At 39.5% G+C, this 26728-nt stretch overlaps 1 non-coding gene across 1 annotated transcript; it reads right to left on the bottom strand.

The window, feature by feature from the left end:
* Positions 1-7432: 7432 nt before the first annotated feature.
* Positions 7433-7505, bottom strand: TRNAG-CCC (transfer RNA glycine (anticodon CCC)). Its single transcript has one exon. It is a non-coding gene; the product is annotated as a tRNA-Gly (tRNA).
* Positions 7506-26728: the final 19223 nt, after the last annotated feature.

The raw sequence follows: 26728 nt of genomic DNA, 5'->3' as shown, positions 1-26728 counted from the left end.
AGTATTTGAACTATTTTAAAAGGTTATAAGACAATCAGATAAATGTGAATGACTAGATACTTGATGATATTAAAGAGTTACTGTTAATATTGAGTTATGATGATGGTATGGTGGTTTTTAAGTCCTTATCTTTTAAAAAGACATCCTGAAATTTTTATAGATGAAATTATATATTATTTGGGGTTTTCTTCAAAATAATCTGTGGGTAGGTGGGGCTCTACATTAAACAAGATTGGCCATATATTGATAATTACTGAAGATGAGTCCCTTATAGCAATGTCTCTACTTTTGTACATGTTTTTAAAATTGCATTAAAAAGTTCCATAGTTAAAGGATTTTTAAAAAAATTATCTTGAAAGATAATACATTACACCAAATTGGCCACTTACACCAAAGAGCAAATTCATTCATTGGGTTATTTAAAGTCACAAAGCCAGGCTCTTAGACTGGGAAAATGAACAAGTGTTGAATGGGGCAATAAAGCCAAGAAATTCCCCAAGTCTGAAAGAACTGTCCAAGACCAGACCTAGGTAAGCTGCCACAGTGGTGTTTCTGGGCACCTAGGTTGCAGAATAAGGAGAAAGCTCTAAACAGGAGGAGGAAGAAAACACAGGAGGGCCGTTTTCAATATTTCATCTGTGTATAACAACATTCCTCTGCTGCTACCCTTCTTGAGGACAAAAGACTCTTATCTCTTGTGCTTTCAGACACCTTTGCAGTCACTGGGATGAAAAGAGTAACCTCACACTTGTTCAGCAAATCATCAGGATTTATTTAAATGACCAACATTGAACATGACTCAATAGAGACATCTCTGTTACAGATGTCTAGAGATCAGAAATGTTTACCCTGTATTCATTGTGTTTCTTGCTTTGAGATTTGAAAAAGCCAAAGAAATGCTGATAAAAGTGTGGCTTTTCCACGGAATATTGAAAGGTCTTGTCGGTGCTCATTTTGGGGTATTTACCTAGCAACACTTACACTTCAAGTTCTCCATTTATAAACAGGAAAAAAAACCCTATCACATCATAACTACTTGATGAAGATGAACAAATTATGTCAAGCATGGTCTTTGCATCCATATATAAACACTGAAGTAAGTAAACAGGCCTAGCTCTACTTTAAGCAGTAGCCAACATCTTGAAAACACTGGAGTCTAGTTTCTACTGACCTGGGCTAGGACATCTCAAAGCTTCTGAACTTATATCCAAACCTCTCTTTAATTTTACTCTTGAGGACCCTGTCAAAGTAAGTTACGTTAGATATTTATGTGCTCCCAAATGCATGCTAAGAAAAGTTTGTCTTGAATTCCTTCATCACCTTTGTCCTTAAAATTTAAACGACATAACTATTGCTCATGGATCTAGTAAACTTGACAAGCCTTAAAAATGTCACAGAGCTGCAGACTTCCTAACAAGACAAAACAGATGAACTGACAACCACCTTGATTACCCATGGCAAATCTTCCTGCCAACCAGGACTATATATAACTTAAAGCCTCGGGGATCTTTTGCTTCCAGTTTGATCTGATCTCAGAACCATTCTGGTATCATAACATTATACCTGTAAAAAAAACATGGAAACAGGCTAGAGAATCATACCCTGAGCTGCTCAAAAGAACTGGTGATAAAAATGTTCTAAAGTAAAATTGTGGTGATAGTTGCATAAAGTTGTAATTATAGTAAACACACTGAATTACACACTTTGGGTGAATTGTATGGCATGTGAAATATATCTCAGTAAAGATATTAAAATTATAGTTATTATTACTAAGCAGAATGGCTGGCACTAGTTTGTTATGCCGCCAAGACAGCTGACACCAGCTTATAAGTACCAACTTCCTCTGAATGGAACCAGTATCTCATTCTCTTCCACTTACATGATCACTCTTATTCCCTTTCTACTCAGTATGCCATGAGCTTTCAAAAATCACACCAAAGATAACATGAGTATAGTAGGGAGATGGAGTGTACAGAAGACTGATGGCGATGCCAAGAGATCTGAAGTAGCAAAGGGCAGTCAATGGCAACTCAGAGTGAGCTTTAAAAGTAGACACTCAGGGCTTCCCTGGTGGCGCAGTGGTTGAGAGTCCGCCTGCCGATGCAGGGGATGCGGGTTCGTGCCCCGGTCCGGGAAGATTCCACATGCCGCAGAGCGGCTGGGCCCGTGAGCCATGGCCGCTGAGCCTACGCGTCCAGAGCCTGTGCTCCGCAACGGGAGAGGCCACGACAGTGAGAGGCCCACGTACGGCAAAAAAAAAAAAAGTAGACACTGAGAAATACCAAAGCGTATCTCTGCAACATGGATCCCGACTTGGCAATATTCAGTTTAATCTAATTCCTCAAGCATGTATTAAGCATCTACTATGGGTGGCACACTAGGTGGTGCTATGAGCAGAGGAGTGGGTGATACCCAAGTCTGTGCTGAATTGCAACTGTGAGCAAAGCTGTGAACTCACAGCCTAGCGCAGTGAGGGCAAGTGAATAGAAAATAATAATATTGTATGATAAGCACAAAAGCAGCCCACCAAAAAAAGACTCGGTGGCTCTAGGAAGGTCAGCAAAACAAAAACAAATGTTTCCAATCTATAACTGGGAGAATCTGAATATGGTCTATATATATTCATGACTGTTAAATTTCCTGGGGCAGTGAGGGTTGCTATATTGTACTTATTTAGGAGAAAGTCCTTGTTCTTAGGATGATGTATTTAGGGGTAAAATGTCATAATGTCTGCAACAATCCCTCAAATAGTTCAGTATAAGATAATGTATATGAGTTGGGGGGTGGGGGAGAGAAACATAAAGAAGAAGACAAACTTCTCAATCTAATTCTGAATGTAAAGTCTAAAACTATACTTTGCCCAGCTACGCTGCTAGCTGGATGAAAGGAAGTGATTTTCCATTCGGCTTTATAAAACAGAAATAATGAGCTTACTTCCAAAGACATAAAGGAGAGAAGACCTTATAACCAAACTGAAGGAGAGAATCACTTCCCAGCTGTAGATGCCACAGAAGAAATTCCCCAAAGGCCGATCTGCACATGAGAAGGAATTCTCTGGCCAAGGAGTAGGAAGCAAAGACACCTGGTCATGATCATCTCAATGGGCTATGAACTTGGCCTTATCCACATCTTTCCTCATCCCTTTTAGCAACCAGACACCAAGACTGTAATCAGACAGAGGCCACAGCATAAATCTCTACCATAATCATAGAGAAGGGGAGAAATTTTCCAGACATTCCAACTCATACTTCAGACCTCACTGGAAAATCTTAGTTCCACAGCACAATTAGCAGCTATGGGAGCAATCCAACTGATACTAGACATTTCTGTAAGTTTGGAAATCCTGCAAACTAGTGCCAGCCATTCTGCTTAGTAATAATAACTTTATTGAGATATATTTCACATGCCATATGATTAACCCAAACTGTGTAATTCAATATGTTTACTATAATCACAAGTTTATGCAACTATCACCACAATTTCACTTTAGAACATTTTTATCCCCCTAAAACAAAATCCATTAGTAGTCACTCCCCTCCAGACCCCATCCCTTACCAGTCCTAGGCAACCACTAATCTATTTCCTGTCTCTATAGCTTTAGCTATTTTGGATATTTCATATAAATAACATCATACAACATGTGGCCTTTTGTGACTAGCTTCCTTCACCTAGGATGTTTTTAAGGTTTATGCATATTGTAGCATGTATCAGTACCACATTTCTTTTTATTGCTGAATAATATTCCATTGTATGGATAGACCACATTTTCTTTATCCACTCCTCGGCTGATGAACATTTGGGTTGTTTTCACTTTTTAGCTCTTATGAATAATGCTGCTATAACGTTGCACGTGCAAGTTTTTGTGTGAACGTATGTTTTTATTTCTCTTGGGTACATGCTTAGGAGTGGAATTGCAGCATATGGTAACTTCATGTTTAACCTTTTTAGGAACTAGCAAACTGTTTCCCAAAGAAGCTGTACCATTTTACATTCCCATCAGCAATGTATGAGGGTTACAATGTTTCCAAATCCTCTCCAGCACTTGTTATTATCTCTCTTTTGATTATAGCCATCCTCGTGAGAGTAAAGTGGTATCTTACTGTGCTTTTGACTTGCATTTCCCTGACGACTAATGACATTGAGCACCCTATCATGTGCTTATTGGCCATTTGTATATCTTCTTTGGAGAAATATCTGTTCAAATACTTTGCTCTTTTTTAAACTGTGGAATTGGATTATGTCTTTTCATTTTTGAGTTGCAAGATTTCTTTATATATTCTGGATACAAGTCCCTTATCAGATTTATAATTTATGATAATATTTACTGAGAATCTACCACACGTTAAGCACTACACTAATTGATTCCCAGTTATTATCTTATTAAGTCCTCAAAACAAATTTATGAGAGTAGGTACATTAATTATCATTCCTATTTATAGATGAGAAAACTGAGGCACAGACACCCAAGGTTACACCATTAGTGAGTAGTGAAACCAGAATTTGATTCCATGCAGTCAGGTGCCAGAAATCACACTGTGCTCACTACCACTTAGATTTACATGTGCAGCCTCCCCTTCTGCATCAGGAAGAATCTGGCCAATAAAGATTATTCTCTACATATTTCGCTGGATGCTTTTGTTTTTGTTTCTGTTTTTGTTTTTGGCTGCATTGGGTCTTCATTGCTGCACACAGGCCTTCTCTAGTTGCAGCGAGCGGGGGCTGCTCTTCAGTGCGGTGCGCGGGCTTCTCATTGTAGTGGCTTCTCTTGTTGTGGAGCATGGACTCTAGGCACACGGGCTTCAGGAGTTGTGGCACATGGGCTCAGTAGTTGTGGCTCGTAAGCTCTAGAGCACAGGCTTAGTAGTTGTGGCACACGGGCTTAGTTGCTCCGCGGCATGTGGGATCTTCCCAGACCAGGGCTCAAACCTGTGTCCCCTGCATTGGCAGGTGGATTCCTAACCACTGTGCCACCAGGGAAGTGCCTTCACTGGATGCTTTGAAAATATGGTAGACAAGCATCCCTGAAGGAACAGGATTTCGTTAGAGAAATATTTTAGAGCATAACTCCCTAATGTATGTTCTGTATAATTTTAGCCCAGGGAGTAACTCCTTAAACAGTGTTCAAGAACAAATAGCCTAAAATATGCTGCATGTTCCACCCCTCTCTGGAAGATTCATGATGCATCTTAGTACATTAAAGTCTAGGAGAATTCCCGCAACCAAGAAATGTATTAACCTTTTGAGTGATCATGCATTTGCAAAACCTATATACCCCCAAATCCCAAACTCTCAGAATATATTTTAGAAAATGCCTCATGAAATAAATGTACACTCCACAGGAGGAGGCTAGACAATCACTCTGTGTTTCTAAAATATATAATCTCCCACGATATTTTATGCCCTAAAGCTTCAGGGATCAAACATAGGCGAGCTTAAACCAAGACCTTGACCTGCTTTCCACTTTCCTCAGCCTTGTTTTAAATGCATAAGATCAACACCTTAAAAGGTGAAGAAGAAAGTCTGTCATTGCTCAGGTAGCTATTGTCCACATCTCTATCTAAATTTTACATCTCTGACCCATCGATGCAGAACAAACCTCTTATTGTTAGTTATTTTTATTGTAAGTAACCAGTTTTCCATTTCCTTCCCCGTCATTGCTTTTCTGTGGATGGGAACCATTTGTGTCATTCAAAATGTGTTCACTTACCCATCTCAGATATTGTTTCAGAGTGGCAGACTCTGAAACATGTTCTCTAACTCATAAGTGGATTACATCTAGAAGCTGAGGACCAAGAAATGTACGTATAAGCTGTGTGAACTGGACACTAAACAAAATCAAATATCTGTATTCTTAATTTTTAAAAGAAGTGTGAGAAAGGGATATGAAGACATGTAACTTCCAAAAAGAATAGTTCTATAACAGTATCTATCCCATAATGTTCTCGAGTTAATCATCTGAGACAAATGATTGTTGATTTAGTTGTTTTAGAAATATCAGTTTAGGAAAAATGCTGAATTTGATGCATTGATAGTGATTAACAGGGCAGGCTCTTAGATTGCAACTCGTTAGGCTCTTTATCAGTTAGCTCTTGCTCCGTAACAAACTACACCAAATGCAGAAGCTTAAAAAAATAATCACTTATTCTTTCTCACCCACCACTCACTACAGCAGAGCTTGGGTGGAATCAGCTGGGCTTGGCTTCATGCTGTTGGTTGGGTCTAGGCCTGCTTGACATGTTTCTCTCCCTCTTTGGATCAGTGGTTTAACTGGCACATGTTCTTCTCATGATAGCAGCAGAAATGCAAGAGGACAAACTCAATCACAGGAGTACATTTCAAGTTTCTGCTTGCATCATTTCTGCTAATATCCCATTGACCAATTCAAGTCGATGACCAAGCTCAAAGGCAACAAGTGGTGAGGTACACTCCACCCACCAAGAGACCAAAGCAAGTCACACAGCCAAGCCCAAAATCAGTGGGATGGGCATATGTACTCCTCCCCTGGAGCTGTGGGTGAGAGCATGAGTATTTTTGTACAATAATCCAATCTTTTACAGGCTCCCAGTCTTGGTTTTGCCACATATCAGCTATGTGGCCTTAGAAAAGTGTCTTAACCACTCTGTTCCTCAGTTTCTTCTTCTGTAAACTGGGGATAAAATAGTGCTTACGTTAAAGCATTCTTTGATGAGTAAATGAGGAAATGCACGTAAAGTGTTAGCAATCATTACTTGATTATCTATCGCCACCATTAGCAGTTGCAAGAATGGTCGAAATACTATAGAGACTTAATTTTTCCTTACAAAGTAAAACAAGGGTTCCCGAGTCATCAGATGCTAATACCAAAGCATTTTTTAAAAGGCCGAACTTCTTTTCAATAGAGAAAATGTTTACATTAATGTAATGGAAAATCAGAGAGATAAAGCTGATTGGAAGTTCTGACCCAATGCTAACCCTATAACAACTATCTAGGAAAAAAATGAAAAATATATATATATGCCTTAGTTAGCTGAATATGTTATACAAAATCTTATCTACTTTTTTAACCTAAATTATGGAAAGCTGAATTACCCAGATAGTTGCTTCAGTCCTCCATATCATTTTGTATAAATTTGCAAAACAAAGGGGAGGGGGGAAGTGGCACTACATTTTCATAATAACAAACATGCATTATAAGGAAAAACATTTTAAGACTATTAAATAAACCTTTATATAGGAGTATTGCTAAAAGCAGGAGAGCTAGCAATACAGTATCCTACATAGAAAGAAAACTATTGTGGTCCGTTTTTTCATAACTCAGTTGTAAAAGTAATTCAGCCCAAACTCATCAGCTTTTTCTGAGAAACTGACTTAAATATTTATTTATTTATTTATTTGGCTGCACCGGGTCTTAGTTGCAGCATGCAGGCTCTTAGTTGCGGCATGTGGGATCCAGTTCCCTGACCAGGGATCGAACCTGGGCCCCCTGCATTGGGAGCGCAGAGTCTTAACCACTGGACCACCAGGGAAGTCCAAACTGACTTAAAATTGAATCATCTTCCAAGAGTATACATTCTACCCATTTGACTCCTACCCAAACAGCTTGAATTGTGAATTCTGCTTCCTCCTCAGGACTTCAGAAGACCTTACTATCATTCCCATTGATTCAACACTTACCTATATCTCTGAATGGGGACAAATCTTTTTCTAGATACTGTAAACATGGCTCATTCCCCAACACAAATGGAATCAAGTTAAGGGCTTATGTCTCTTCAAACTGCCCTAAGGACTTAGCCCAGTAACTTTGGCATAGAGGGTATTTCCTAAGTATTTGACTAACTGAACCAGTTGTCTACATAATGACACATTACTTCAGTCTACAGCAGATGTACAAGCAATGTCCAGAGAACTTTTATTAATGACTAGAAAATCATCATGTTTGTGTGAATAAGTGAAAGCTGTCTGCATCTTCTCTACCTAGTAACATCTGTACTTCTAGTTCTCTTTCTCATACTGACTTACAGGGTCAAGTAGAGATTAAACCTTTTTAGACTAGTCTAATTCAGCTACAAATATATAAATATATCAATAAAGAATCCCCACAGTAGGACTATTATGAATCATAATAGCAGCCTTGATTCTGAAATTACTACACACACACACACACACACACACACACACACACACCCTTAATCACCACGGTCTGTTAACCCTGTCTCCTAAATATTTCTTAAACTCTCAACATCTCTCTCTCTCTCTCTCTTTCTTTTTTCTGGCTGCGCCATGCCAGCATGTGAGCTCTTAGTTGCGGCATGTGGGATCTAGTTCCCTGACCAGGGGTGGAACCCACGTCCCCTGCAGTGGAAGCGTGGAGTCCCAACCACTGGACCGCCAGGGAAGTCCCTTAAATTTTCGACATCTATTTCTGTTGCCACTAGCCATTACTGGTCTTTTAGATTACTGCAACTGTCGCCGTCCTCTTCTCGCTGAGGGCTTGCCTCATTCCAGTCCATTCTCCAAAATTCAAATTTAATTATGAGGGATCAGGGAAAAAAAATGACAATAACATTTATAGCTCCTTCCATCAAGTGGTAGAATTTATTTCTCTACTCCTTGAATCTGAGCTTGGCCCTGTAACTTGCTTTGGCCCTTAGGACATTAATAAATAGGACCCAAGCAGAGGCTTCAAAAGTGCTCACACATCTTGGATTTGAAGAATCGATATTGTGAAAATGACTACACTACCCAAAGCAATCTATAGATTCAATGCAATTCCTATAAAGTTACTAATGGCATTTTTTACAGAACTAGAACAAAAATCTTAAAATGTGTATGGAGACACAAAAGACCCCACATAGCCAAAGCAATCTTGAGGGGAAAAAAATGGAGCTGGAGGAATCAGACTCCCTGGCTTCAGACTATACTACAAAGCTACAGTCATCAAGACAATATGGTACTGGCACAAAAACAGAAATATAGATCAATGGAACAGGACAGAAAGCCCAGAGGTAAACCCACTGCACCTATGGTCAACTAATCTATGACAAAGGAGGCAAGTAAATACGATGGAGGAAAGACAGTCTCTTCAATAAGTGGTGCTGGGAAAACTGGACGGCGACATGCAAAAGAATGAAATTAGAACACTCCCTAACACCACACACAAAGATAAACTCAAAATGGATTAAACACCTAAATGTAAGACCAGACACTATAAAACTCTTAGAGGAAAACATAGGAAGAACACGCTTTGACATAAATCACAGCAAGAACTTTTTTGACCCACTTCGAGTAATGGAAATAAAAACAAAAATAAACAAATGGGACCTAGTGAAACTTAAAACCTTTTGCACAGCAAAGGAAACCATAAACAAGATGAAAAGACAACCCTCAGAATGGGAGAAAATATTTGCAAACGAGTCAATGGACAAAGGATTAATCTCCAAAATATATAAAGAGCTCATGCAGCTCAATATTAAAAAAACAAACAACCCAACTAAAAAATAGGCAGAAGACCTAAATAGACATTTCTCCAAAGAAGACATATAGATGGCCAAAAAGCACATGAAAAGATGCTCAACATCACTAATTATTAGAGAAGTGCAAATCAAAACTACAATGAGGTATCACCTCACACCGGTTAGAATGGGCATCATCAGAAAATCTACAAACAACAAATGCTGGAGAGGGTGTAGAGAAAGGGTAACCCTCTTGCACTGTAGGTGAGAATGTAAATTGATACAGCCACTATGGAGAACAGTATTGAGGTTCCTTAAAAAACTAAAAAAGGAACTACCATATGACTCAGCAATCCCACTACTGGGCATAGACCCAGAGAAAACCATAATTCAAAAAGACACATGCATCCCATTGTTCACCGAAGCACTATTTACAGTAGCCAGGTCATGGAAGCAACCTAAACGCCCATCGACAGACAAATGGATAAAGAAGTTGTGGTACATATATATAACAGAATATTACTCAGCCATAAAAAGGAACGAAATTGGATCATTTGTAGAGACGTGGATGGACCTAGAGACAGTCATACAGAGTGAAGTAAGTCAGAAAGAGAAAAACAAATATCATATATTAACGCATATATGTGGAATGTAGCAAAATGGTACAGATGAACCGATTTGCAAGGCAGAAATAGAAACACAGAGGCAGAGAACAAAGGTATGGACACCAAGGGGTGGGGGTGATGGAGGTGGGATGAATTGGGAGATTGGGATTGACATATATATACTAATATGTATAAAATAGATAACTAATAAGTACCTACTGTATAAAAAATAAATAAAATTTGGGCTTCCCTGGTGGCGCAGTGGTTGAGAGTCCGCCTGCCGATGCAGGGGACACGGGTTCGTGCCCCGGTCCGGGAAGATCCCACATGCCACGGAGCGGCTGGGCCCGTGAGCCATGGCTGCTGGGCCTGCGCGTCCGGAGCCTGTGCTCCGCAACGGGAGAGGCCACAACAGTGAGAGGCCCACGTACTGCCAAATAAATAAATAATAAATAAATAAAATTCAAAAAAAAAAGTGCTCACACATTAGTACTTGCCTTCTCTTGCTGCTGGGAACCCTTCAGCCATTGTGAGACCAAGCCTGGGCTAGCCTATTGGAGGATGAGAGACCATGTGGAAAGAGATCCCAGCCATCCCACTGAGGTCCCTGATATAGGAGGCCTTCCTAGACCATCCAGCCTCAGCTGAGCTGGACTAGACCAAAAGAATAGCCCAGCCTACCCACAGCTTCATGATAAATAATAAAAGGCTGGTGTCTTAAGCCACTAAGTTTTGATGTAGTTTGTTATACAGCCAAAGCTAACTGATCTTTTTTGTCCCTTGCTTAAAATCCCAGAAGAGATTCCCTCAAGCAAAAGCCCAAACACCTTAACTTACTAAATGTGGCCCTTCACAATGGAACACCAGCGAAACTCTATAGTCTCATCTCTCACCATTCCCTCTCCTCCCCTCCCAACTTCTGCCATATAATGAACGTTTTTAAACCTTTAAAACCCTACCTAATAATACAGCAGTCTCATTTATGTCCTTAGCTAAACCCCCATTATTCTCTGAGTCCTTCCTGCATTCTGGGAAATAGCCATTTCTTGTTGATTTTAATTTATTAAACACACACCACTCAATTTTCAGTGCCCTGTAGGAAGTTCTTTCACTGTATAATAAAAAATTGCTGCTGTTTATTCATATTTTAATGATACCGTGAATACAATGGTGCATATTCTGACTCCTATTCTTAGAGAAATGGTCTCTGTTGGATTCTCACTGCCATTCATTTTTCTATTTATTGTTGGACTTTGCCATTATGATAATTCCGTATACATCAAAATAATATCATCATGGGCCAGTTGCTTTGTTCAAAAATGAGCCACCTTGTCAATTTGTTTCCTCTTATATTCAGTAACAGAGCTTACAGCCGGATTAACGTTTTAATTGAGCCCCACGTGTGTTTGTAGCTCCCTGTAGAAACTCAGTAGTCCTCAGAATACTGAACTCATTACTCTTTTCCAGCTGCTCTAAACTAATCCACCATCATTTGGTTAAAAGTAGGCATATTCGGGACTTCCCTGGCAGTCCCATGGTTGAATTTTGGAGAATGGACTGGAACAAGGCAAGCCCTCAGCAAGAAGAGGTAGGTGACAGTTGCAATAATCTAAAAGACCAGTAATGGCTAGTGGCAACAGAGATAGAGAGATGTTGAGAATTTAAGGGACTTCCCTGGCTGTCCAGTGGTTGGGACTCCATGCTTCCACTGCAGGGGGCATGGGTTCCATCCCTGGTTGGGGAACTAAGATCTTGCATGCCACGGGATCTTAAAATTCCAGGTACATGGGCGAGTGTTCATTTACATGGTTAAACTGGCATCCTAGAAATGTCTTCTATTTCTCTATTCCACTGCCCACACACACAAAGCCACTTTTAGCGAGATTATTACATCTTCACAGCGATACTGCTGGCAGAATGTGACTGCAAAGGGACAAAACTAAATGTGAGCCAAAAAGCGGTCACTTTGACAAGCTTTTTACTGTGTTTCCCTGTCATCCAACCACTGGGATCACTACCCTAATTCCTAGGGACCCTCCTACCTTGACCAGCTAAGGCAGCACACAAAACCCACTGTGGTGAAAAGGAGACTGGTTTTTAAAAATAGCCCTTTTGGTTTTTTAGCTAAGTTACAATTATGCTGTGCAACACATTTATATGAACAGCCTAGCTACACTCCTTTATTAGGCTAAAATTCATTCACAGAGCCAACAAATATTCACCCAACGCCTGCTAAATGGCAGCCATTCCACATTTTCCAACAACTGAATGAAACTCACACCATGATTTACATTACCCCAGTTAACGCGCCTCCTGTTTCACATAACTCACCATAAAGTCTTCCTATATCCAAGTCCACTTTCAGGCCCCACAGCCGGTCACCCAGTCTTGTCAATACCATCTCCCAAGTATTACCTAGCTCTGCCCCTCCCCCTCCATCTTTCATCCTACCACTCAAATCCAGGCCAGGACTTACCACAGCCTTCTAGTATAGCTTCACGCCTTCATCTTTTTCCCTTAAACTCAGAATGGTCATCTAAAAAGCAAGCATGAATGTGTCACTCCCAGCTTAAAATCCCTCAAAGGGCCCCCCCTATTCTATAAGTCCCTAGATCCTAAGCATGGCCTAAATCCCTCCTTGTCGTCACCCTTGAGGCTTTCCCTCCCTTTCTGGTGCTGTGAAGAGTGAACTTGCAGGGCTCTGATGAGTGGGCAGCACGGCATAATAAGCGCACAAAGGCCTGGGCCAGACCAGAATCCCTCTCCCACCAAATGTCTCTTACTCTTCTCCCTCCCAGCTACTCCAGAAATTGGGGGCAGCCAGCAAAGAATTATGCTATTTTGGGCCTCTGTGAGCTAGAGAACTAGGGCTGGGCAAATGACAAAAGAATTAGCTAAATTGTTGGCTTTTCCTCGGTCTTTGCTTCTCTTAAGCTGAAAATCAATAATTGGGAATTGACTCATGAACTACTACACATGCTCAGAGCAGCTTCTGTTTTCCACACAGTTCTAGAAACCCAACAACAAGCTCTAAAATTCAAGGCCAGGCACTAGCACTAAGATTCTACCCTAGGATGGTGGGTAGGATGGTGGTTGTGGGACCAGAGCCTACCCTTAAGGGTTAAAGGCCACCCACAGGCCCAGAGGGGCCCACAGCAAGAAAAGAGCCTTTATGATGACATTTCTTGGTTCACCATGCCTGGACACCCCATACTGGGACATCATGGAAGTACCTAAGTATTATTTTTAAGTAACATTTATCTTTTATATATTACGAAAAAACTGTGCTTTTTTAAAAAAAGTTTCAAAAATACAGTCAGAGAGAAAATTAAAAATTACCTACAATCTCATTACTAAGGTACACTTTTTAAAATTTTTGTTGAAGCATAGTATACACACAGAAAAGTTCACAAAACAGCATGATTTACAAGTTGGTTGATATCTTTATGGTCTTTTTTTTTCAATGTGTAGATATACATGTTTTCACCAAAACAAGATTATACTGTGCATACTTTTTTCTTTTTCATTTTTTATTTACAAAGTGTTATGAAAAATGAACATCTTTTCAGGTCATTAAATATTATTCTACTGTATCATTTTAGTAATAGCTTCATATTTCATTATTCAATTTAGCCAATATCCTAACCTAGATTTAAACTGTCTTCATTTTTCATTATTATAAACACTGCATTGAACATCCTTTTAGACTTAATCTTTGCATAGTTCTATATTTCTGAGACATTCAAAGGTTATAAAACTCCTTGAAATACACCTTCAAAATATATTAAATCAATACATTTCCTTTAAGCATCATTTTCTCTGTGGTTAATATTAAAATAACTGACCAACCAACAGCATTTGGGAAAATTTATTAGATGATTAAGTTTCTCAGAAAAAGGTTATGTTTTAACCTTTAAACATATACCACTTATTCACAATGGGGAAGAGATGAGAGAAAAGTATAAATCAACTCAAATATCTTTCATAGAGATAACAGCTACAAGAAGATGCTTAATTGGGAGCTTTGACTGAGACACTAGGACATCAGAAGCCAAACTGATTTGTAGGACAGACTACCACGCAGAAATTTCATAGTAGGAAAATGAATGTCAGTTAGATATTTCATCCACACCAAGGATATAAAAGAAAAATGTTTGAAATTAAAGAGAACTTATAAAGAGAATAATTTTTACTTTTTGGAAAGGGCTGAATTCTGAGTCTCATTAGTATACCCTTCAAGGAGATGGGATGGGGTGGGGGCGCTGCCTCTATCTCCAAGCCAGGTGAGACAGGCTCCACAGGCATCACTTGGAGAGCTTGGTACCTGTTCAACAGAAGATGGCACGTGGTGAACTGATGGCTGACTGAGAACTGATGGTTGACTTTAGAAAACCAATGTAGCTGAGAAGTAACTACACTAATATTCAGTTACAGGTCAAATGTGTATAAATCCTGGGGAACAAATGAGGACCCTGCCCAAGAGGGCGCCTGCCGGAGTGTGAAGCCTGCAAGACTAACAGGCTATGGGAGGCATCAGGACAGAGACTGAGGGGATGGTGGCAGCTGGCCGAAGGAGCAGCACTGCCCGAAAGGAGGGAGGCCCAGCATGGGTTCTCTGTAGAACCCGCAAAAAAGCTCTTAGACAATCAACTTCAAACATTTGACCAGAGATCGCAAAGCCACTCTGAAACAACAAATAAAAACGTTCCTGCTCCTCCTTCCCTTCCTCTCTTCCCATGCTCTGATTCCAAAGGGGTCAGAAAGCCTAGGCAGCAGGCTGGGGAAGAGAAGCAGGGAACAGAGGAATTTCACTTTCAGTCAGGCTTGGACTCTTTGGGACTGGAAGACTTTTACTGAGTTGAGATTGGGTTTGCAAATTAAAGTCACCTTAGAAGTTGCTTATTTCCCATGAGTAGCCAGGAAATCTTGGGACTTGACGGAATTCTTAAACTATGGCTGTAGAAGAATGTTTTCTACAAAACAAATGCAAAGGGACAATGGGAGCAACTTCCCAGGTGGCGCACTGGTTAAAAATCTGCCTGCCAGTGCAGGGGACACGGGTTCGAGCCCTGGTCCAGGAAGATCCCACATGCCACGGAGCAACTAAACCCATGCACCACAACTACTGAGCCTGAGCTCTAGAGGCCACGAGCCACAACTACTGAAGCCCAAGTGCCTAGAGCCCGTGCTCTGCAACAAGAGAAGCCACCGCAATGAGAAAGCTGCGCACTGCAACAAAGAGTAGACCACGCTCGCCGCAACTAGAGAAAGCTGGTGCACAGCAACGAAGACCCAACGCAGCCAAAACTAAATGAATATTTTTAAAAAGGGACAATGGGAGACCAAAAAAATTGTTGATGCTTTCTAAGTTCATCCCAAGATTCTTGTCTATTTGATGTACGAGTTACACAGCTAACATTTTTAGAAGTTACATGGGCCAAGAATTGGGCTAAACTTTTTATGCATAATTTAACTAAATTCTTACAACTCCATGAGTAGATACTATAATTATCCTGAATTTATAATTAAAGAAAAGTAAGGTCCAAAGACATGAAGCAACTTATCTGAGATCACACATCTATTAAGGTCAAATCCAGATCTGTTTGACTCCCAAAACCATGCTTTGAACCATTACTCTGGTTAAGTTACTGGTGAACACTTTGGTATAGAATGTACAACTCTCAAACTATAAGGATTGGCTTATCAAACAATCGTTCACTTGGATATATTTCATGTATAGAAAAAAATTACCAAAACATAATCTTTAAAAATGGCAAGCAAAATGCTTGACTTTTTTTTAGTACTCAGAGCTTAGAACAGCTAAAAGGTTTCAGCAATGTTATATTGCATACAAATTTCAGATTAAGGTTAAACATGTCTGTGGAATGTCCCCATGCAATTCTATCGTAGAATAACAGCACAGGTCCCCATCCCTAGCTCTTGGTAAACATGAGTAGTTGGAATCCATTGTTGTAAGAGCTTAATATCCCCCAGGCATGGAGCTGGCCTGAAAGTGAGTTAGTTTTCCAAGGCCTCACATCAATAGAAACTTCTTTGCTACAGATTTGATTTTTATGAATTGGGATTAACGGAATGAGCATAGAGTGACCGCAGTTATTAGGGAATGCTTTCATCGGTGAAAGCCGACTGGAGGAGGGAGAGGGTTACCCAAACAGTTCAGCTGTATATCTCTGCTAACTGTGATTTAATCCCAGTTTATAAAAGCACCTGTGTTATTTGTCATAGGTCTTAGTCCTGCCAACTACACCAAACAATGGCAACCTCTGTGCAGTGGGTGAGAGGAGAGGACTAAATGATGTGTGTCAATGTCTAGAGGGATTAAGATGATGTAGGCTCATTTTCACGAACATCCTGGACTACATTTTGAATATGCCTTTCCAAAACGAAATTCCACAAGACCGTCTACCACCTCCACTCTTTATGGCGTGCTTAACTCATCTCAGGGGACTAGGCTGTATTTTCTTCTCTGCCTTCCCTGGAATGGATACTCCTTTCCTCCTTTTTCGGAAAATAAAACTGGAGAGTGCTTTATGCCTGAGAAGCTCTTCACAAATTGTTAGTTGCACAACTTCTTTTAGTTTCCTTTCACTGACATGTCAAATCATCTTTCTTCCTAGGCTCAAGGCAAAGCAGCACTTGAGCATAAGATCTTCTGTTCTTCCCTTCACTGGTCTCATCAGCCCACCTTCCTCCTCTTTCACTGTGAATCTATTCATCCTCTCTCCATTGCCTTATCCAGAGCTGACGGAGATACCACACTCCCTTATATTTCACATAACCAAGAATTAAAAGTATGTCTGAATTTAAAACATTTCCTGCGACTAAGGAAAAATTTTTCTGCCTTCCACAGTGGAACAAGAATTACATTAAAAGACAGGTCGCAAAAAAATAGACTTGGATGCCTGCGAACTTAGCCAGGAATCAGAATCTGAAAATTTATAGTGTGTCCTGAAGAATTCTGAATCCTTCGTCCTTCTCTGAGAGCCGCTATGCAGAACTCTGAGTGACAGACAGTACGGTGCAAGCCACGATTTCAATTCTGCTTGCCTCATTCTTTGCATAGACAGCATCGAGCTGATAGAATGCAACTGAAAACATAATTTAGATGGGAAAATACAACACATTCTTCCCAGGAAGGAGGGTGGGGGGAGGGGGGAAGAACAGGGACATAGCTTGACGCAGCCAGCAGAGGGCGCAGCTTACACATATAAGTATAAACAAGCCTGCAATGGAAGCTGTAAGGGCTCCTGCGATTTTTGTCACAATTTCACATTATCGAAAACCATATCCAAGCTCCCGTGGACAAAACTCTGGTATAGTCACTCAGTTCTCTCCTCTTGTTCAAATAACACTATTTTCTACTGCCCCCAGGTCCAGCACTCAAACTGCCACTTTTCTGCCCCTGACTCTGGCATGGGAAAGAGAGTGCAGATAAACTCCTTCAAAAACAGCTTCCCAGAAAGAGTGACCTGTATTCCCAAGCAGCCTTCATTTGTTTAAGAGACTTGCACCTAGAATTTCTTGATCAAAGCTAATGCGCTGTAAATTTCTTCATTTAACAGACTTAGTCTGTTCAACTCTTGACACTGGGAATTGGGATTTCCCAGAACTATTAGCACTACACAGTAGGCACTCCACGCCAGCCAAGAACTGGGGATTAACAGGTATTTGTCTCAGCTAATTTCACTCTCTATACCGGGTCTATAGAGACTGGGGCTTCTTGGCGGAGTGTGTGCCACCCTGCTAATTGGCTACGAATGTAACTTCTCCAGCATGCCAATGGAGCACGGGGTAGTCCACAGTCTTAAGAGGCTTGAGACAAATGGATCCTTACACTGGGCATTCGGGAAAGTTGAGGGTTGCTGGGCAAGCACTATAATGGTAAATGGTTCATCTGCCAACTTTTACCTCCCACTGGCTATCAAACTCTCACCCCTGTAGACTATGTAGTGATCGTTTGTAAAAAGTATGCTCAGTGACAATTGCATCTGTGAAATCCTAGAGTAACAAAGAATTTCCATACATTCTATTCAGGATGCATTTGCAAAATCAAAGGTCCTAGAGGGAGTTGCCATAAAACGCACAATTCCCTGAGTCAGATAAAGTCAGTATACTCATCAGCATATTCACAGATTATATAAATCATTTCTGGGAAGAAGACTGTCAATAAAGAGAAAGCTGTTAGTCCCTTTTCACATGCCCTATCCTTCTACTCCCTGCTGATAATCCAGACTCTCTGAATGATAGATCCAACTTCTGAAGTTTCTGACATAAGAAATGAAGAGTCAAATATTAAATAATACTATATGTATTATTTATCTACTGCTACATAACAAATTATCTCAAACTTAGCAGCTGAAAACAATAAACATTTATTATTTCATAGTTTCTGTAAATCGAGAATCCAAGAGCAGCTCAGCTGGGTGGTGTTGATTCAGTCTCTCATGAGGCTACGATCGAAGTGTGGCCCAGGGCTACAGTTAGCTGAAGGCTCAACGGGGGGAGAAGCCAGGTCAAAGATGGCTCACATGGTTGTTGGCAGGCCACAGAAGATCCACGTCCAAACTCACTACTGTGCACCTCTCCACAGAGCTGCCTCGTAACATAGCAGCTGGCTTCCACCACACTGTGCACTGAATGTTTGTATCCCCACAAAATTCCTAAGTTGAAGCCCTAAGCCCCAGTGTGGCTGTATTTGGAGATGGCGCCTCTAAGAAAGTAACTAAGGTTAAATAAGGTCATAAAGGTAAGGCCCGGATCCAATAGGATTAGTGTCACTATAAGAAGAGACTCCAGAGAGCTCTCTCTCTCCCTCCCACACATAGAGGTCATATGAGCACACAGCAAGACGGTGGCTGCCTATAAGACAGAAAGAGAGCCCTCATCAAGAACAGAATCAACCAGCACCTTGTTTTGGGACTTCTAGCCTCGAGAATTGCAAGAAAATTAATTTCTGTTGTTTAAGCCACCCAGTCTGTGGTATTTTGTTATGGCAGCCCAGGCAGACTAACACACCCCAGAACAAGCACTCCAAGAAGAAAGTCACAGTCTTTTTATAACCTAATATCAGAAGTGGCATCTCATCACTTCTGCCATATTCTTTTCATTATAAGGAAGTCAATAAGTCCAGCCCACACTCAAAGGGAAAGAATTACACAAGGGTATGGATATCAGGAAGCAGGGATCACTGGGAGCCATCCTGGAGGCTGCCTGCCACATTATGTAAGACCCAATTTATTGACTAGAACCATGTCTACAGGGAACTATATTCAATACCCTGGGATAAACCATAATGGAAAAGAATCTGAAAAGGTATGCATGTACTGTATATGTATAACTGAATCAATTTGCTGTATAGCAGAAATTAACACACTGTAAATCAACTATACTTCAATAAAATAAAATTTTAAAAAACATGTCTACAGTTATACTTTTACTACTGTATATATTATAATACAAGCAGTGCTTGTTATTCTTAGCATTTGTAAAGAGGTAAAACTGGATTTCAAATAATGGGTGCATTTTGAAAGTTAGCTCACAATTTGGGAGTCCACTGCTTTATAATGCCATTCACACATGTGCTCTTATTTTTCTCCCCTTTTCCATTCCTCTGAGTAAATACATGCATGTGGATACCACTTCCGGTGCTACAAATGTTGCCAGTGGGATGTGTGGTTCACCATTCCAAGCTTGTTGTCTGGGCTATCTGCCACATCTGCCACCCAATAGTAAACCTCTTATTACAAAGCCCATCTTTCTATCAGATGGCTACACCCTAGATTGATTAATTGAGCCCCTCTCAACACTGTCATAATGAAAATAACCATAATACATTTCCAAGTGTGTGTGCTTTACCATGATGAACTGTAATGGTTTCATTATCATTTAGCCACTACACAGATCTCTGTAAGACGGTACAGATACACCCGAACAAACTTTTTGGCCAACTCAACACTATCGTTCATCTCACCTTTATTTTTACGTCTGTAATAATACTTGAAATAGAAACTTCTTGGAGATGAACATTGGGAGAATAAAGTAAGTAAACAGTAGAATGAAAATTTTCTATGTCAGGTTTACTCTATCTTGTATAATTTTTTTTAACAGATGAGCTTCCTGATTATGGTTTCTGAATTTCCTTCATTGTATGCATTGAAATGATATTAAGTCTTTTAAGGCATAATTTTTTTTTTTTTTTTTTTTTTTTTGTGTGGTACACGGGCCTCTCACTGTTGTGGCCTCCCCCGTTGCAGAGCACAGGCTCCGGACGCGTAGGCTCAGCAGCCATGGCTCACGGGCCCAGCCGGTCCACGGCATGCGGGATCTTCCTGGACCGGGGCACGAACCCGTGTCCCCTGCATCGGCAGGCGGACTCTCAACCACTGCGCCACCAGGAAAACCCAAGGCGTATTTAATAATTCCATTGTATCAAACTAATGTAAGTGTACCATGTATCGTTTAGAATGCATTTGAAAGCATTCATCAAATTTTTAATATTTAATTTGGCATTTAAACATAATGCCAACATAATGGAATATTGAAATACTAAATTATTACTTAAAATAAAAGATTGCTGTTTGGAGTAATGAGATGGTATATGTAAAAGCACCTGATACAGTAGCAGAGAGCTCAAAGTTATATTCCAAATAAATGCTACTTGATATTAAATTCTGGCCATAAAATAAAGCGCAAATGAAAACGAACTAAAGAGAAACCAAAAAAAAGTGAAGTTAACCCTGCATGGCTCCAGAACTGGAAATAGGAAACACGTTACACTGACATGTAAGTCTTCGGCCCCCCGATCCCATTAACATACAAATCATTAACACTATGCAAATCAGTAACAAAATCAAGATTCCCAGAGCAATTTCTATTCCCACCTCTGCAGAGAGATCTAGTCTAGTTAGTTGTACAGAAAGAGCTTCCGGAAAATTTGATTAATTAGGGGAAAACATGATAGTCACAAGAGAAAACTTGCAGTTAATCCAAGTTCAGTTAGTCAAGGTTACAAAGAGGAAAATCATATAGGCTACTTAGCCTTGCGTAATGAGAATTCCATTCCACAGCCACCAATGTACCTCTGACTGCAGCCAACCAACACATAAAATTAGGTCATTGAGTAAGGCAGGCATAACGAGGGATTTTAATTTTTTCCTTTTTAGCATTCCTACTGAAAAGTAACCCGACAGAGCAGTCCTGCTTACAGTGAAGTGAGAAGGGGGTAAAAGTCACCTCATTCTCTCCTGTAAGTATTGGCATCAATAGCTCCCAACTCAAAACCACAGTGATTCAAATGGTAAAACAACATTTAGGAGAGAAAATTTCTGTTTTAATTTGCTACTGCCATGCAAGACTTCTATGGGACAAATTTCACAATAATGGAGAAAAAATACTTATTAAAGGCAAATTAAAATAAAAATGAAATATTTTCACCAAAGAAGTATGAGGTTTTTTTCTCTTTTTAAAATTTGTTTATTTTGAAATAATCAGATAGTAAAGAAAGGCCTATCCTGTATCCCCTACACCCAGTTTTTCCCAATGGTTACATCCTGCATAACTATAGTGCAATATTAAAAGCAAGAAATAGATAATACGTGTGTATAGTTCTATACCATTTTATCACTTCTGTAGATATGTGTAACCACCACGGCAATCAAGATGCAGAACTATTCCACCATCATAAAGATTCCATCAAGCTACTGCTTCAGAGTCACACCCACCCGCCCCACCAACCCTAACCCTTGGCAGCCACTAATTTGTTCTCCACCAATTTAAGTGTGTCATTTTGAAAATGTTATATAAATGGAATCATACAGTATGTGACCTTTTAAGATTGGCTTTTTTCACTCAGTATAATGCCCTTGAGGTCCATGAAAGTTGTTGTGTACATAAATAAATTTTTAGTGTTTGCTCTAGGTATTTCATTATACATTCATAACTTATCATAGTCAATTGGTGTTGAAATATTAGCAGTTCAAGTGAAATGTAGAAACCTTACCTCACTTTAAGTCCCCTTATACTCCTCTGTTTATAATATAATTATCTTAAATATTTCCTCTACAAAACATTGAGAAACACATCAAAAATGTCATACTTTTTGCTTCAGCTATTAAATATAATTTAGAAAACTCAAGAGGAGAAAGTCTATTGTATGTATCCATATTTTTGCTCTTTCCTTTGTACTGCCTTCCTGATGCTTCAAGATTCTTTCATTTCCTTTCAAGTTCAAGAACTTCCTTTAGACATTTTTTTAATAAATGTATTTATTTATTTACTTATTTTTGGCTGCATTGGGTCTTTTTTGCTGAGCATGGGCTCTAGGCGCATGGGCTTCAGTAGTTGTGACACGTGGGCTCAGTAGCTGTGGCTCACAGGCTCTAAAGCGCAGGCTCAGTAGTTGTGGCACACAGGCTTAGTTGCTCCGTGGCATGTGGGATCTTCACAGACTAGGGCTCAAACCCGTGTCCTCTGCATTGGCAGGCGGATTCTTAACCACTGTGCCACCAGGAAAGCCCTACTTTAGACATTTTTTAAGGGTAGGTCTGCTAAGGATACATTCTTTTACTTTTTCTTAATCTGAGAATATCTTTATTTCTCTCTTATAACTAAAGGATAGTTTTACTGAATATAGAATTTGTAGTTAACAATTCTTTCCTTTCAGCACTTGAAAAATGTTGTGCCATTTGTTTCTAGCCTCCATGATTTCTGATGAGAAACCCCTGTCATTCAAATTATTTTTCCCACTATAGATAATGTATCATTTCTCTCTGGCTGCTTTCAAGATATTTTCTTGGTCTTTACTTTCGTTAAGTTTGATTATATGTCTTGGCATGGATTTCTTTGGTTGATCTTGTTTGGGAGTCTCTAAGCTTCTTGAATCTGTAGGTTTATGTCTTTTGCCAATTTGGGGTATTTTCAGTCGTTGTTTCTTTGACTACTTTTTCAGCCTCATCCTCTTTCTTCTCTCCTTCTGGGACTCCAGTCACACAAATGTTACAGCTTTTGTTATAGTCCCACAGGTCTCTGAGTCTCTGGCTCAGTTTTTTCAGTCTATTTTCTCTCTGTTGTTCAGATTGGGTAATTTCTAGTATTCTATATTTAAGTTCACTGATTCTTTTCGCCCTCCTCTCCATTCTGCTGAGGGTTGTTTGTTTGTTTTGGGGGGGGTTGGTTATTTTATTATTCAAGTCTATAATTTCCCATTTGATTCTTCTTTATATCTTCTATAGGATATATTTGCTCTTAATGGATTTGCTGAAGCCAAAAATAACAATCCCAACCACCTGGGTTTCACACAGGAGAAGACTTGTTTTGACAAAAGCATAAAATGGCACAATAGTAAATATACTGTCATAGTGTTAAGTGAAGATAGGAGTAACCAAGAATGAGAAAACAGAAGCTAATAGTTAGCTGGCAAGGAGACACATACATCTGTATATCCTGGTTATGAAGAAGCAATGGAATTTCCTTATGTAAGCTTTAGTGCTTCTGCAGGACTAGAAGGCTGCTACACAATTATTCACTGGTAAGTCCAAGCACCAGATGCCTCTTCAGTTACCCAAAAGAGAAGAAGCTAGAGGCATGACTTCAGGCATCTTAGGAAGTCTGAGTTTTCACCGTCAGCACCACAATTTCAGGTGATACTCCAACCAGACATGAGAGTTCAATACAGTTGACCCTTGAACATCCAAGGGTTAACGATGTCGACCTTCCATGTGGTTGAAAATCTGCATATAACCTACAGTCAGCCCTCCACATATGTTGTTCCCAGTGTCTGCAGTTCCTCCATTATCCACAGTCCTGCAACTGAGAATGCAACCAACCACACAGATCGTGTAGTATTGTAGTATTTACTACTGAAAAAAATTCACATATAAGTGGACCTGCACAGTTCAAACCTGTGTTGTTCAAGGGTCAACTGTATAATGTATCATCTGAGAAACAGGGATAAAATATAATCCTGTACTTTACTTTATGCTGAGACTCTGTCCATCATTTCTTACTAACCACGTAAAACAAATTGGGGAACTTTCCTACTGTTTTTAGTCTATAAAGCAATTTTTATTTAAGACAGGTGTTACATTCCTCTAAATTTTGGTAGACCTCATTTGTAAAAACATCCAGGCCTAGTGTTATGTTTTGCTTGGTGGGAAGGCTAGGCTCTTGAGAGGGATTTAATGGGCAAATTTTTGACTACTGAGTAAATCCCTTTAATGAGTATGGATTTATTCGTGTTTGGTATTTCCTTTAGAGTCAGTCTTGATAATTTGTATTTTTAAATAAAACCAACCATTTTACCTAAGTTTTGAAATGTAATACCCCCAATGAATGTATCTTTAATATATAGAGAGCTTCTAAAAGTAGAGAATGAAAATACTACAACACTAAAGAATCTGCATGATAAACCAAATCAGGGAGACTTCCTGATAAAAGATTTATTAGGACTCAAAGTTTCATAACATAATATCCAAAATGTCCAAAATACAATAAAAAATCACCCACCATATAAAGAACCAGTAAAATCACCATTTGAATGAGGGAAGACAAACAAGTGATGCCAGCACCAACAGAAATCAGATGTTGGCGTTATCTGACAACAATTTTAAAGCAGTCATGACAAGAATATTTCAATAAACTATTACATATAATCTTGAAACAAGTGAAAAACTAGAAAATCTCAGCAAAAGAAATAGAAGTTATAAAAAGAACCATGTGCAAATTATAGAACTGAAAAATACACTCACCAAAATTTAAAACTCAATCAGTGGGCTCAACTGAAAAATGGAGAGAACAGAGAAAAGAATCAGATAACTTGAGAACACATCAATGGAATTCACTCAATTTATACAACAGAGAGAATAGACCAAAAAAATTAACACAGCCTCAGGGACCTTTGGGACTATAAGAAAAGACCCAATATTCTTATCATTGAAGTCCAGAAAGAGAGGAGAAAAGTCCAAATAGAGAACATGATCCTGAAAGAATATTCAAAGAAATACAGTAATGGCCAAAAACTTTTCAAATATGGAGAAAGACATAAACATACAAATTCAAGGCTGAACAAACCTCAAATTAGATAAACCCAAATAAATCTACACCAAGACACATCACTATTAAACTTCTAAAAACTAAAGACAATGTTGAAACCAGCCAATGAGAAACAATCTGCAGGGGAAATTCAATTCAAATGGTAGCAGATTTCTCATCTGAATCCATGGAGGCCAAAAGGAAGTGGCATAACATTTCCCAAGTGCTGGAAGAAGAGAAATGTCAACTGTGAATTATATATCTGGTGAAACTATCCTTAACGAATGGAGGGGAAATAAGGATATTCTCAGATGAAGGGAAACTAAAATAATTTGTCACTAACAAACCCACCCTTAAAAAATGGCTAGGGGACTTGCCTGGTGGTGCAGTGGTTAAGAATCCACCTGCCAATGCAGGGGACATGGGTTCAAGCCCTGCTCCAGGAAGATCCCACAGGCCGCAGAGCCACTAAACCCATGTGCCACAACTACTGAGCCTGCACTCTAGAGACCGCGAGCCACAGCTGCTGAGCCCACGTGCCACAACTACTGGAGCCCACGTGCCACAACTACTGAAGCCCGTGTGCCTAGAGCCTGTGCTCCACAACAAGAGAAGCCACCACAATGAGAAGCCTGCGCACTGCAACAAAGAGTAGCCCCCACTCGCTGCAACTAGACACAGCCCATGCACAGCAATGAAGACCCACCACAGCCAAAAATTAATTAGTTAATTTTAAAAAAAAAGAATGGCTAAAAGAACTTCTCCAAACAGAAAGAAAATAATTATTTACTTATTTATTTTAATTTTTTTTTATTTTTTAGGCCACGCTGTGTGGCATACAGGATCTTAGTTCCCCGACCAGGGATCAAACCTGTGCTCCCTGCATTGGGAGCACAGAGTCTTAACCACTGGACCACCAGGGAAGTCACCAGAAAATAATTATTTAGAAGTGTCTTGGTTAATTTCCAAGTGATGAGAAAAGAAGTCAAAATGAAATAAATTACACATAGAACCAAATGAGGATGAAAATAAAATGTAACAAGATATGTAGGAATACACCTAAAGGAGTGGTAAGAGGGAAGTTTATAGCACTAATGCTTACATTAGAAAAGAGAAAAGGTCTCAAAACAATAAACTAAGTTTCTACCTCAAGAAACTAGAAAAAGAACAAAAACCCAAAGCAAGCAGAGGATAGATAAGAAATCTATGAAATCAAAAACAGAAAAACAATAGACAAAATCAATTTTTAAAAAGCCAATTCTTTGAAAAATTCAATAAAATGGATAAACCTTTAGCAAGACAAATAAAAATTAAAACAGAGATGACACATATTACCAGTGTCAGGAATGAAATGGAACATCACTAAAAATCCTGGAGCTATTAAAAGGATGGCTTTACTGTAAACTGTACTGAAAGCCAAACAGCCCAGAGAAAGACTCCATTTTGGGAAACCTCATTGCTCGTAAAAAGTACCCCCTAAACCAGAAAGGTGATTCCAGGAGGAGTTAGCCCAAAAAAAAAAAGTGCTCTTCAGCTTTTCAGTTTTATGATATCTTTGGGCAACTTTTTTTTTTTCATCAGAAGTGACCAAACAAAATTAAGATGGTGAGACTTCTGAGATCAAATCCTTTTCCCAGCTCTACC

This window comes from Orcinus orca, chromosome X (assembly GCF_937001465.1).
Source record: "Orcinus orca chromosome X, mOrcOrc1.1, whole genome shotgun sequence".
Taxonomy (NCBI): Eukaryota; Metazoa; Chordata; class Mammalia; order Artiodactyla; family Delphinidae; genus Orcinus; species Orcinus orca.
This window is presented reverse-complemented; position numbering and strand designations above follow the sequence as displayed.